This window comes from Malus sylvestris, chromosome 1 (genome assembly GCF_916048215.2).
Source record: "Malus sylvestris chromosome 1, drMalSylv7.2, whole genome shotgun sequence".
In the NCBI taxonomy this organism is placed as follows: Eukaryota; Viridiplantae; Streptophyta; class Magnoliopsida; order Rosales; family Rosaceae; genus Malus; species Malus sylvestris.
Genome location: NC_062260.1, coordinates 10,726,091 through 10,739,440, shown reverse-complemented (window position 1 = coordinate 10,739,440; position 13,350 = coordinate 10,726,091).

The window sequence follows — 13,350 nt, the reverse complement described above, 5'->3', positions numbered from 1 at the left end:
GCAGTTTGGGTTTTGCGCCTCTCTTCTGCAGCTGGATAAAGGAATGTATTTCTTCTGTATCTTTCAGTGTTCTTATAAATGGTTCCCCAACGGGGTATTTCCGGCCGAATCAGGGGCTTAGACAAGGTGACCCTCTCTCCCCATTTCTATTCCTTCTCTGTACTGAAGGGTTTTCAATGTTAATTAGGAGAAGCTTGGAAAGGGGTGTCCTCCACGGGTTCAAGATTTCCTCTACTGGAGTACCCTTAACGCATCTTTTCTTTGCGGATGATTCTGTGGTTTTTGGAAATGCTTCTGTGGAGGAAGCGGAAAGTATAGTGGAAGTGTTAAAGACTTATGCTCGGGGCTCCGGTCAGGAGATTAACCTGACCAAAAGCTCGGTCTTCTTCGATGCTAATACTCCGAAGCAGTTGAGAGCTAAAATCGTGGACTCCCTGGGGATTCAAAGCAAACAGGGATTTGGGAAATATCTAGGCCTGCAGGCCGATTTTGGGCACTCAAAAAAAGCTGTCTTTGCCGAGATACGGGATAAGATTGAAGCTCGCATGTCAGGGTGGGCTGAGCAGTACCTGTCCCAGGAGGGAAAAGAGATCCTCGTGAAAACTGTAGCTATGGCTTTGCCTAACTTCGCTATGAGCTGTTTCAAACTCCCCATTGGCGTATGTCGGGATGTTGAAAGAGCCATTCGGAATTACTGGTGGCGTGGTAATGAACAAAGGAAGGGTATACACTGGATTTCCTGGGATCGGTTGATGAAACAGAAAAAGGCCGGCGGTTTGGGATTCAAGGACATCCAATGTGTCAACCTTGCTTTTCTTGCTAAGATTGGATGGTGAATCACCCTGAATCCTATGTCCCTCCTTGCTTCGATCTTGAGAGATAAATACTTCCCGGGGAAAACCTTTAGAGAAGCATCTAAAGGAAAGAATACCTCATGGGGTTGGAAAGGTCTGTTTGAAGCTCGAAAAGTGTTAAACCTTGGGCTTAGATGGCGGGTTGGAAACGGGAAAAGCATTAACATTAGGGAGGACCCGTGGTTCCCCAAACCCTCAACTTTCAAAGTCCATCCGACGACTAATCTCGTTGAAACCATGGTAAGTGATTTGATCGACTCGGATACTAAGTCATGGAGAACAGACTCGATTGCGAACGGGTTTCATCGGAATGATGTATCAACGATCTTAAGCATTCCTTTAAGCCACACTGGCAGTGATGACAGACTGGTGTGGCACTATGCTACTAATGGAAGCTATTCTGTTAAATCTGGCTACAGTATGGCTTTAAAGCTGATGAAGGATGGTGCTCTGGGGAGGAAAGGGCGAGGCAACCCCAGTGAGAGTAACAAACTAAAGCTGGTATGGAATAACATCTGGAGACTGCAGGTTCCTCACAAAATCAAAATCTTCATCTGGCGTTGCTGCAATAATGCTCTGGCGGTCAGACGGAATCTTAAAAGACGTCATATGCGTGTTGACAATGTATGTGGCGTTTGTAATGCCTTTAACGAAACTGAAAACCACTTGTTTTTCCGTTGCGAAATAAGCCATGTCTTCTGGTTTTGTTCTCCTCTTCATCTTAATTCTCATGTCCTGGAGGGCATAGACTTTCTTAAAAGCTGGAGCAACTTCTGTGCCCAAGTAAAGGACAGGATCAACGCGGATGATATTCGCCAAGAATTTGCCTTTGGCCTATGGAGATTGTGGAAAAACAGAAACGAAGTGGTATTTAAAGGGATCCATCGCCAGCCTCTGGATATCTTGGAGGCCTGGAAAAAGAGTACTGGTGAGTACAAGGACAGTCTGGCTCCGGAAAATGATGATTACAGCCCGATGATGCCGAAGACAACCAAGGTTACTGCACTTAACTGTACCAAGTGGAAGAGACCAAGGTTCGGAACTATTAAGATTAATACTGATGCGGCTTGGTGTAAAGATACAATGCGTATGGGGCTGGGCTGGCTAGGGCGGGACTTCGCTTGATTGCTCCAAGCTGCTGGCGGGTCTGGGACCGGATTCTGTCACAGTGTAGCTGCTGCTGAAGCTTCAGCCATCAGGTTTGCCTTATTGTCTTGTATAGACCATGGGTTTGATGACATTATCATTGAATCTGACGCAAGTACGATTATCATGATGCTGAAGAAAGAAGTCTTGGTTGATTTTAGTATCGAATGCATTCTCGACGACATTGAGGTTCTAGCGCAAAAGCTGAGGTCTGTCTCTTTTGCTTTTGTGCCTAGAGAGGGCAATCGTGCTGCTCACTCGGTGGCTAAGTATGCCTTTAAGGAGGGACGATCTTTCTCTTGGGATTGTATTGGCCCTGAATTTCTGTTTAATTTCCTTGCTAAGGATGTAAACCTATCTATTCGTCTTTAATATATCTCTATCTTTGGGTTAAAAAAAAAAATACATATTTGACTAAGCATCACATGCATGATCAGCAAATTCATCATCACCAACAAATATGTCACCAGTCGAAGCATGCTTCCAGCGCATGCTGCCAACAAATGCAGCCAATTCATGCTGCAAGCACGGACCGCAAGGCACCTGCCTTCTCACATGCTACCAACGCAACAAATGTCTATGCACGAACAACCCCTATTTCCAATTGGGGCCGATCCATTCCATCCAACTCACGGCCTTTCCAGTGACCACCTACAACAACTTGCTCATATTGTGTCTATGATAAATCACAATTGTGCTTCCGGTAATCACAATGTTTATGCAAATACTCCAGGTCTGTTTTCTGTTTTTGTTCCTTCAGTTAATTCTATATTCACCAAGCCTTGGATTTTGGATAGCGGAGCTACAAACCACATTACTTCTGATTCCACACTTTTCACTAAAACAAATTCATCACCTACACCCATAGTCAATCTACCCACTGGTTCTACTGCCCCAATCACTTCCATTGGCATTATACCATTTAATTCTGACATCACTTTGGATAATGTTTTATTTATCCCATCATTCCGCTTAAACCTTATGTCTGCTAGCAAAATCACTGATTCTCTAAATTGTTGTGTCATATTGTTTCCCACTTTTTGTGTCTTGCAAGACTTGGCTACAGGGAAGATAATTGGCTCGGGTAAACAACGTGGTGGTCTTTATTACATGTCTCCAGTGCAACGGACACCGGTTTCTTGCCAAATATCTCATCCCTCCAACTTATGGCACATGCATCTTGGTCACCCTTCTCCTTCTCGCCTTAAATTAATCTCTCCTTTATTGTCTTCGCGTAACAATTCTTTTGATAATAATTGTGGTATATGTCCCATGGCCAAACAAACAAGGCTTCCTTTTCCCTTAAGTTCAATTTCAACTCATAGAGCATTTGATTTGTTACATTGTGATATTTGGGGCCCACATAAAATTCCCACTCATTCAGGGGCTAGATTTTTCCTTACCATTGTGGATGATTTTACTAGATGCACATGGATATTTCTTATGCAATTTAAATCTGAGACACAACACCTTTTAAAAACTTTCATTTCCTTTGTCCACACACAGTTTAATGTCAATGTTAAAGCAATTAGGGTTGACAATGGGTTAGAATTCTTATCCATGAAAGCTTTTTTTCAAAATAATGGCATTGAGTATCAACGCACATGCGTATATACTCAACAACAAAATGGGATTGTCGAACGTAAACATCGGCATATTCTCACCGTTGCCCGTGCCCTTCGATTCCAATCCAACTTACCCCTCTCTTTGGGGTGATTGTGTCTTAACTGCGGTATATCTCATTAACCGCATACCATTACCATTACTATCCAACAAATCTCCTTTTGAGCTTTTATACAACCGACCACCATTTCTTACTCACTTGTGAGTTTTTGGCTGTCTTTGTTATGCCATTGTTGTTCAGCCAACTCACAAGTTTGACACTCGTGCCAAACGTTGCATATTTATTGGCTACCCTTTTGGTCAAAAAGGTTACACACTCTACAATTTGGACTTTCACACATTCCTTGTCAGTCAAGATGTAAGATTTCACAAAAATATATTTCCCTTCTCAACACCATTTGTCACTCCCTTACAACCTCATGACCAAGGGTCCACATTACCCATCCCATCCACTGCCACCCCATCCGATTCACACATACCCACACGACCTGTGCTTGACACACGGCAGCACATGCCCCTACCATTCTCACCACTTGCCACGGACCCACTGCCTTTTGCCCCACATGACGACCCCCTAAGCCTAATTAACCTTCACCCTACTCCTGACACCCCGCCTGCCTCAATCTACCAGCCGCAGCTGTAGAATAGCAGCTTGGCTCTCAAATAACCATGGTGTTTCCTAAGATTCCCCAGTGTCAACAAAGCGTGAGTGCTATTCCTCCCACGGTTTAATCGTATAAAATGTTACCGTCAAATTTAAAATTTTAAAAATAAAAATTGTATAACTGTTTTACGATGCAATTTCCTCCTTTTTTTTCGGAGAAATCTATAGTCCAATTTTGACCAGTTGACGACCTTATTGTATTTTAAGGTCGGTTGACGTTATGATGGCGTTATAGGAATTTTCGGCGCAAAGCAAGTACCCATTGTGGGAGCCACTTCAACAAAAAGAGACCTCATCTCTAACTTTAATGGGCTAGCTAGATGACCTCATCTCTTAACAAAAGATGAAAAAAAATTAATTTTAGGATGAAGTGTTGATTTAGTATCTGAATTATCATCTCAGTGAAAATTATGTTTTAAATTATTTTGTTTCGGTAAAATAAGTTCCTAAATTCATTAAAAATTGCTAATTTCATCCATACTATTATATTCAAAGCTATTTTATCTAATTTTTCTTCAACTTAAGTCACTTCACACTTTAGAATGTACTATCGTCGTTTTCTCGCCTACAAGCCTTTTACATTTCATATAGGTTGCGAATCTAACATCTAATTTACCTTTCAAAGTTAATTTACACTATTTCTTATGTAAAACTACCAATTTACCCTTCAAAGTTAACTTTATACACTATTTCTTTATGAAAAACTATTAATCTACCCTCCAATGTGTATCACATACAAGTAACGTGACTTAAATTGATGGAAAATTGAATATAGTAACTTCGAATATAATATTAGGGATGTAATTGGCAGATTTTTATAATTTAAGGACTAATTTTTCTGAAATAATAGTTTAAGAACCTAATTTTCACTTAAAGGTGACGGCATTTATTGAACAACAATACCATTTTCTCTCTTTTAAAATTTAGGCTTCCATAATTTTTTACAGGCGGTTGAATTATAAATTCAGGCAAATCGAAAACAATCACAAAATAACTTTGAAAATATCACATCAACTTTTAGCAAGCAATCTCATAACAAATCCCACTATCAAGATAAAACCTTTCAACAGTAAAAAGTTTGAGCTGAATATATTTTCTTTTATTAATCCAAAGTACAATTTACAAACGTTTAACATCTTTTGCAAAGGTGGAGGAAATCATTCCATCCAACATAATCATTACCCCCAAATTATTGTAAGGAAAATTTTATTTAAACTCATTTAACATCTTTTTACACTTAATTTATTCCCTTCATCTATATTTTTTTAATTAAAGAATTAATATCTATTTAAACTCAAATTTATTGTCTAAACTACTTTCTCAAACCCAATTCAAAATGTAAAGTTATCTTTACCCTTATTCCTTTTATAAAATAACATCTCTAAATGAATGTTTTTTCAAATAGGCTTCCTTTGCCCATGTATAATTGCATATGACTAGCATTTCTATGGCTTTTTTTTTTTTTTTTTTTTCTGCTACCAAACCCATCCATAGACTTGGGATCCAAGAGATCCTTCCATAGATTTGAATTTGCCAGAGAATGCGATGCAAACTCCAGTTCAATCCATCACTTTGCCAGAAAAACATTTGACCTTGATGCTTTGGATTTGGATGGAGACATGCCACCCGCTAGTGAGTGGTCAAGGTTTATGAGGTTGGGCAATCGTTATTTGTACCATGAATCAAGTTATATGTCTTTGCATTACTAATCAAAAGTCCTTGCAATGGTGTTTTTGGGGCAGACAAACAGCAGAGAAAAACAAATATAATATAATATAGTATGTATGAAATTTAATCCAAAGAAGAAGCAAACAAACAAAATATCCATAAATCAAGTCATACCTTAGTTGGAGGATTCAAAACTTCAAAATCATTATCCATCAATAAAAAAAAGCTTGTTTTTCTCTATCAGAACTATTAGGGTTTTAGCCGGAATGGACGTAGGATAAACAAAAGGTGATGATAGGGTTTAATTATAGTGTCTGGGTTTATTGAGAAATTTGAGTTTTATTATTAATTTCATTTTTTACTTAATAGTAATTATGCAATAAAGTAAAATAGACAATTAACATTTAAAATTTACATACATAAAATGGGTGTAGCGGAGATAAGGATGCTTCATTGGATGTGTGAGCACACGAGAAATGATAAGATTAGGAATGAGGATATCCGAGGTAAAGTAGGAGTAGCCGAAATTAAAGGAAAGATGAGAGAAAACCGGTTACGGTGGTTTGGACATGTGCAAAGAAGGCCTACTGACGCTCTGGTTCGAAGATGTGACTACGGAACAGAGGTTCAGAGCCAAAGGGGTAGAGGAAGACCTAGGAAAACTTTGGAAGAGACCCTAAGAAAAGACTTAGAGTACTTTGATCTAACGGAGGACATGACACAAAACCGAGCGCAATGACGTTCTAGGATTCATATAGCCGATCCCACTTAGTGGGAAAAACTTTGTTGTTGTTGTTGTGTAGAAAGAGGTTACATGATTTAAATAAAATTTCCGGTAATCATTCCAACATACTTTCCCCAAATCACGGCATTCCCTTCGGATAATTGTTGACTTTCTAACACTCCTCAAGGACGAATTATAGAGTGGTACATTAGTCTTATTTGAAGCGTCGTGATTATGATCACGGGTGGGAATTGAAGATGAGAAAGGCGATGATGACGTGCCAGTCTATCAGAGGAGGAAGACGAAGAGGAGAGCTATAAACGATGCCTGAGAGGTGAATGAGGTAGACCGAGAATTTTTTTGGCGCAGGGGAAATTAGAGAGTCCAACGGAGGAAGACGACACCGCGGCCGAGTTTGGCTAAACCTTCAGAGGTGGTTGTACCTTTCATGAGGCTCGCTTTCTCGGTTTTCACGGTGTTGAAATCGGCACTACTCCATTTTTGTAGAGGAATGATTGCTGGATGTTGAAGGTGCATATTAACTTTTGAAGGTGTTTGGATCAAAACTTGAACTTTGGGCTCAAGGAGGGAGTTGGCCCAAAAGGAGGCCCAAAAGGGAAGATAACCGAAGCCCAGTCGAAGCCCAGAAGGCAGGAGAAGGCCTTTTTTGACTTGGTACAGCTCATGAAGACCACTTGCTTACCTACCCAAAGGCCAAGTGGTGTAGACTGGTCAGCTACACAGCCCATAAAGTACTTTATGGTGGCATTACATGTAAAATAGCCGATGAGTCATCACCCTCAAACCGCATTCGGGCAAAGCTGCTGCTATCGAAGGCCCAGTCGAGTTGTCTATATAAGAAGAAAGGAAATCCATGATTAAGGACACTCAATCAAACAAACAATTGCAAGCACAAACTCTGCTCAAGCCAGATTTGCCTTCAAAACAAAGCTGTAATCAGCCTTTATCCCTCTCGGGACAAGCCTTCATCCCTCACGGGATAACTCTCGCTTCAAACTTTTGTAATAGGTCTGCTACCCTGTTCAACCTTGTTGTAGTATCGATTCATCTTCTGTAATCTCTCTCTATCCCTCCAAAGCTCTCAGACCCTTGACAAAACTGCAAAGATAGGAACCTACAAGAGAAGCAGCTTTACTCGATAAGGTTTAACCTTGCCCGACCTTCTTTGCTTTGTTTTTGTCTTTTCAATATGGTGTATACATCCAGTTATATACAAGTTATTTTAAGCACTGTGACTATTAAAAGGCTTTCTCAATACTTGAATCCGATTTGAATATATCTTAAGTGTTCAAACCAGATCCAAGTCCTAAACCCTCGGGCATGTAAATCTGATCAATGAAAAGTCCTTGGCCTCAAGGCATAAAAAAGAACTTTATGTGGACTTAACCCATCCACGACAGTCCTTGATAAATGAGAAGTCCGGAGTTACTTGGGGCGCAAGTAATCAACCTATCCTCTAGTTTTCTTTATATTATATTATGATTTCCATAGAACGCTTGAGCAAAGAATGAACTCTGATGGAAAGCCTCAAGGCCTACACCTAAGGCCCCACAAAGGCATCCATTTGGATTCATTCCGTTCTACAATCTAAAGAGTCTAAGTATAAGAATGAACTCTAATGGGAAGCCTCAAGGCCTACACCTAAGGCCCCACAAAGGCACCTATTTGGGTTCATTCTACTTCTTGGATTCGGGTAATCAGAAGTATAATAGTTAGAAAACTCCTATAATCGCAAGAATAAATATGATGTGTTCGAGCACTGGTTTAGTTATTTATAGGAAGCCTCAAGGCCTATACTTAAGGCCCCACAAAGGCACATGTTATAACTAACACGGTTTCTTGGATACATACATATATACAACTAAAGCACGACAACCATTTTACATCTGCCATGCTAAAGATGGCAGTGGCACGCCTGAGCACTTAAATGTTAACCTTGATTGTGAGCCTCAAGGCCTACACCTAAGGCCCTACAAAGGCACCTCTCAAAGTTAATGCTGTCCTTCTCTTTCAGTCTTGCCCGACAAGTCTTGCCCGACGAGACTTGCCCGACAAAGCCCGACCGCGAAGTAGAAGCCCGACAGCTGCCCTCAACCGGTGCCGACCTCCAGGGGAGCTGTGTACTCGTCGGCCAGGAAACATCCCCGACGGAAATTCCTGCCATGAACAGAAGGGGGTATGGGGAATCATTTTTATTACATTGGAGATGATTTCTCAGGAGGAAGACAGCCATGGCAATTGATGGCAGGGAGTCAAGGTGGTGGTGGGGAATTGGGTTTTTGGCGAAAGGGGTGGTTGCTGGGAATTATTTTTAATTTTTAATTATGAAACAAACTTTGCAACCATGTTAGTTCACAACAAATCCCACAATCAAGATAAAACCATTCAATGATGTATTGGAACAAACAAATTTCAAATTGGACTTGATAACGAATTTCATCACAAGATTATGATTAACAATTCTTTTTCACCACAATTGTTGATTTAAAAGTGAAGTCTCACTACAGGAACCATCACAAAAATTTTGCCTTTAAAAACCTCTCACTGTTGTGAAATCGACTGTGGGTGCAGTGGAATAAATGAAACAAGACACAAAATTTACGAGGTTCCTCTACAGTCAGTGTGACTGGTGTACGTCCTCGGGGCAGCAGTGGTGCTTTCATTATAATTTGAAATAATATGAGTACAAAGATAACTCTCTTTATATCTCCCTCTCATCTTCCTCTCTTCCTCTTCTTTCCTCTCTTTCTCTCTTACTTCCTTTTCCTTCTTTTCTCCCGTGAACCCCTAATCCCTTCATCTCCTCTTCTTCCTTTATATAAACAAAAGAAAGCACTATTTACTTTACAAATTTTCCACAAATGAATAGTGAAAATACTATGTATAAATAGTAACAAACTATTCATGTGGACCATCCACATAATATTTACAACACTCCCCCTTGGATGGCCACAAGTCTTCGATTGACTCGTTAAAATCTTGATCTGTCTTGGATGCTCCCCCTGATGAGTATCTCCCCCTAATTTCAAATCATTTAGGTTGATCGTTGATCGTTCTGCTTTAGTCTCTTAGTAAGAAGAGTTGCTGAAATAGTTGCTTTACTTGTTGTTAACTTTCCACAGGCTTGTTCTTGAACTGGGCTGGAGGACCTTCTGCTAGACTTGATCCAAAGGTCTGAATTTACTCCTTTTATCTGGAGCGGAATTTGATTCAAGAGTAGTGAACACTTGATCTTGAATCGGACTTGTGATTTCTTCAAGGACCTTTGAGGCTTAATCTTGAATGAAGTTGTACCGTGAGGAGCTTTACGTGGCAAATGATCTTCGGCTTTGTCAGGGATGAATCAACACATGTTTGTTGCACTTGTTTTCACATGCTTCAATGTATCATTTTCACTTGCCTTACTTGCTCCCCTTGCTTAAGTAGTATTTTCCCTAGTTTTCCCCCATGCATGTGTGGCATCTTCTCCTGCAGTATTTGCCTTCTGATGCAGGAGTGGAATGCAACCCTTGCATTTGGATGGTTCATCACTTCTTGGTGACTGGAGACCCAGCTCCAACAACAGTTGAAGATGGCTACTCGAGAGGAATACTAGGTAAGCAATCAGGAAAGGTTCCAGGCAGTCGGTTCCTTACCGGGAGTTTGAGTGGAGGTTCCGACATATTGCTTTCTTTATCCTTGTCTTTGCAGGCAAGAACAAGGACAAAGGAAATGACAGGGAGATTGCATGATATGAGATAATCTTGCTCTGGTCCCTGAAGATATGTGATAATCTTGCTCTTGTGTGACATGTTTGAAGAGGTATTCTCGGAGAGGAAGAAAACTGAGTATTTCGAGATGCTATGTTGAAGATGCATTCTCGGAGATGAGGAAGAGTTAGGTATTCTTGCAGTGTTGCGGGTCTGCCTTGTTATGGAGAACAGAGGTCGACATATATATAGATTTCTCAATAGCAAGTGGTGGTGCTGTGCTTTTACTCTTGTTAGCAACTGTGGTGTAAATAGAACAGTAAGATTTACGCGTTTTCAACTTTGTCAGAGATCTTTGACAAAGTTGCACGCGATATCTGAAAAGCTGAGATTACGTCTGAAAAATGCCAACGAATTTTATTCAGGAAAATCTGGCTTTTGAAATTCGGAGAGCGGTGCCTCATCGATCTTTGAACAAGTGGCTCTGCTGCCTCTTCTTTTATAGAGACATCAATTGTGTTCAAGAGTATGCTCAGAAAGTTGCTGCCTGTAGAAATTTCCCCTATCTTGCACCTTTGAAATTTTATTTTGACCTCTGTTTTTCCTTCATCATTTCTGAAAAATGACTTGCCCATCTAACATTTGCTTAGATTTGAGTCTTAGGAGTGATACAGACGAGCAGCGTCAGGATAATATATGGCTCCCGTCCTTCTTATCTTCTAATGGTCCTCTTACGGTTGGGGACTCTGTGATGAAGAACAACATAACCGCTATTGTGGTAGCTAGGAATCTTCTCACTCAAAGGGATAACAAGATCCTTTCAGAACGGTCTAAAGAGTCGGCCGTTCAAGACTCCTTGGCTCTCAGTGTTCAGTGTGCTGGCTCTGTGTCCAATATGGGCCAACGCCTACTTGCTCAAACTCGCCAAGTTGAATCATTGATGGCGGAGGTGGCAAGTCTTAAACAAGAGATCAGAGGGCTCAAGAACGAGAATATGGTGTTACACGTGCTTGCAAATAATTACTCTACGAGCATGAAAAGAAAGCTCGTACAACTGCAGGAATCCGAAAGTCGGATTCAAAGTGATCACCAGAGGTTCGTTGCTAGATTCCGAAAGCAACTGATGCCTTCCCCTTCTGGCGTTTTGCTAAGTACTGGGGTGCCACATGATCAATCTCCAGTGCCTCCCCCTTCTGGGGTACTTCCGAGTACTGAGGCTTCACATGAGTAACATTTGTGAAGGTTCCATCCTGTTTGTTTGTTTTAACTCATGTGTATGTATATATCTGTAATTTCTTGGAGATATTAATAAATAAGCTTTATTTCATTCAATGTATTGTGCCAAATACAATAAAGCATATACTTCACTAAGATGTGGTACTTCTGGACCAAATATTAATTTATCTTTACCCTCACGAAGATAAATGATTATTCTTAGTGTCTTCATCATATGAGTATTCAACTCATAATCTTCAATCCATATGGTTCTTTTAATATCATAAATATCATGGATAAGATTCGTGTTGGTAGATTGTTCGATCTGCAGCTCGAGACAATAATTCCTTCAACACTTTATAATTTTTCTAGACTCTTCAGGAGTCCCAATTTAATATCATCAACTCTTCAAGAGTTATAATTTAATGTCATTGACTCTTGCAAGAGATTTTAGTATGTTGCAACAATATCATAATGATAGTACTCACTAAGACAATTTATATCATCCATTGGTATTGAGTACATATTTTATGTTTTACCCTTCAGAGGCTTACTTCAAGCAATTTGAATCCTTCAAGGGTTTTCTACACTTCATGACACATTTTCCTTTGAAATTTATACAGAGCAATTTGCTCCCATGTATACTTGAGGGATTTACTTATGGAGATATAATGTGGGCGACTCACAACCCTTCGTATATAATTCTCCATTTATATGAACTTGTTTACAACCTTGTGTCATATCATGTGAGTGTATTTCACTGTATTACAAACGCCCAATGTAACCTCCTGGGTTCAACATCTTTTGGCTATTTGTATTGTATTCAAATATATATAGGTTCATTTGCCCACGTTCTTACAAAATTGTAATGGAATTGCCTTTCTCCATTTTGGCCAATAATTTTTCTTTTGTCGACGAACAAAAGAACGTGACTCAATATTAACATAGCTCATTGATGAATTTAGTAGCTACTTGTAAAAACCAAAATTACCATTGGTTATCATCAATCCGTGATCCCATATTCTTATGTGCATGCACATGCATAAAAGCTTTTCATTTGTTTGGATATCCATTGCCTCTTCAAGGGCATGACGCTATCTCTTCCAGGATAGTCATAATTTAGAGAATGTGGATCATAACCTCCTCTTGAGCGTTATAGAGCTTGGATTTTAATCTCCACTTCCGGGAGTTGAGTCATTGGAACCTATATGTCTATTATGCTCCATGTATGAGACATCAACATTCCCATGTCTGTGGATTGTCCTATCTGGGACGTGTATCCATGCGGCGACTGTCATGCTTCTGGCATGCAACAGTTATGCTTCGGGAATGCAATAGTTCAGTAGTGCCATATTATTCTTCTTTCGAATAACTGAACCTTTTGAGTCTAAAAATCTGCCACGCTTCAGGCGTGCAACAGATAAATCATTTACTGTCTCATTATTTTATCCAACAGAGACATCAATTCTTGTAGGCACATTTGCAGTAAGTATATATGATTTCATCACTTTCGTTGCATCATTCAATTATTCATATTTCATTTTCTCATTGATTGCATCGTGAATCAAAATAAGACAAATTCTCTTCGTTCTTCTAGAACGGTCTTTTCTCATCATTCTTTTGGAATGATATTTTCTCATCGTTCTTCTGGAACGATATTATTTTCCCCCCTAATGGCAGGAAAATTGTTTTATCAAAATGACAGTCCGCAAACCATGCGGTAAACATATCCCCAATCAAGAATTC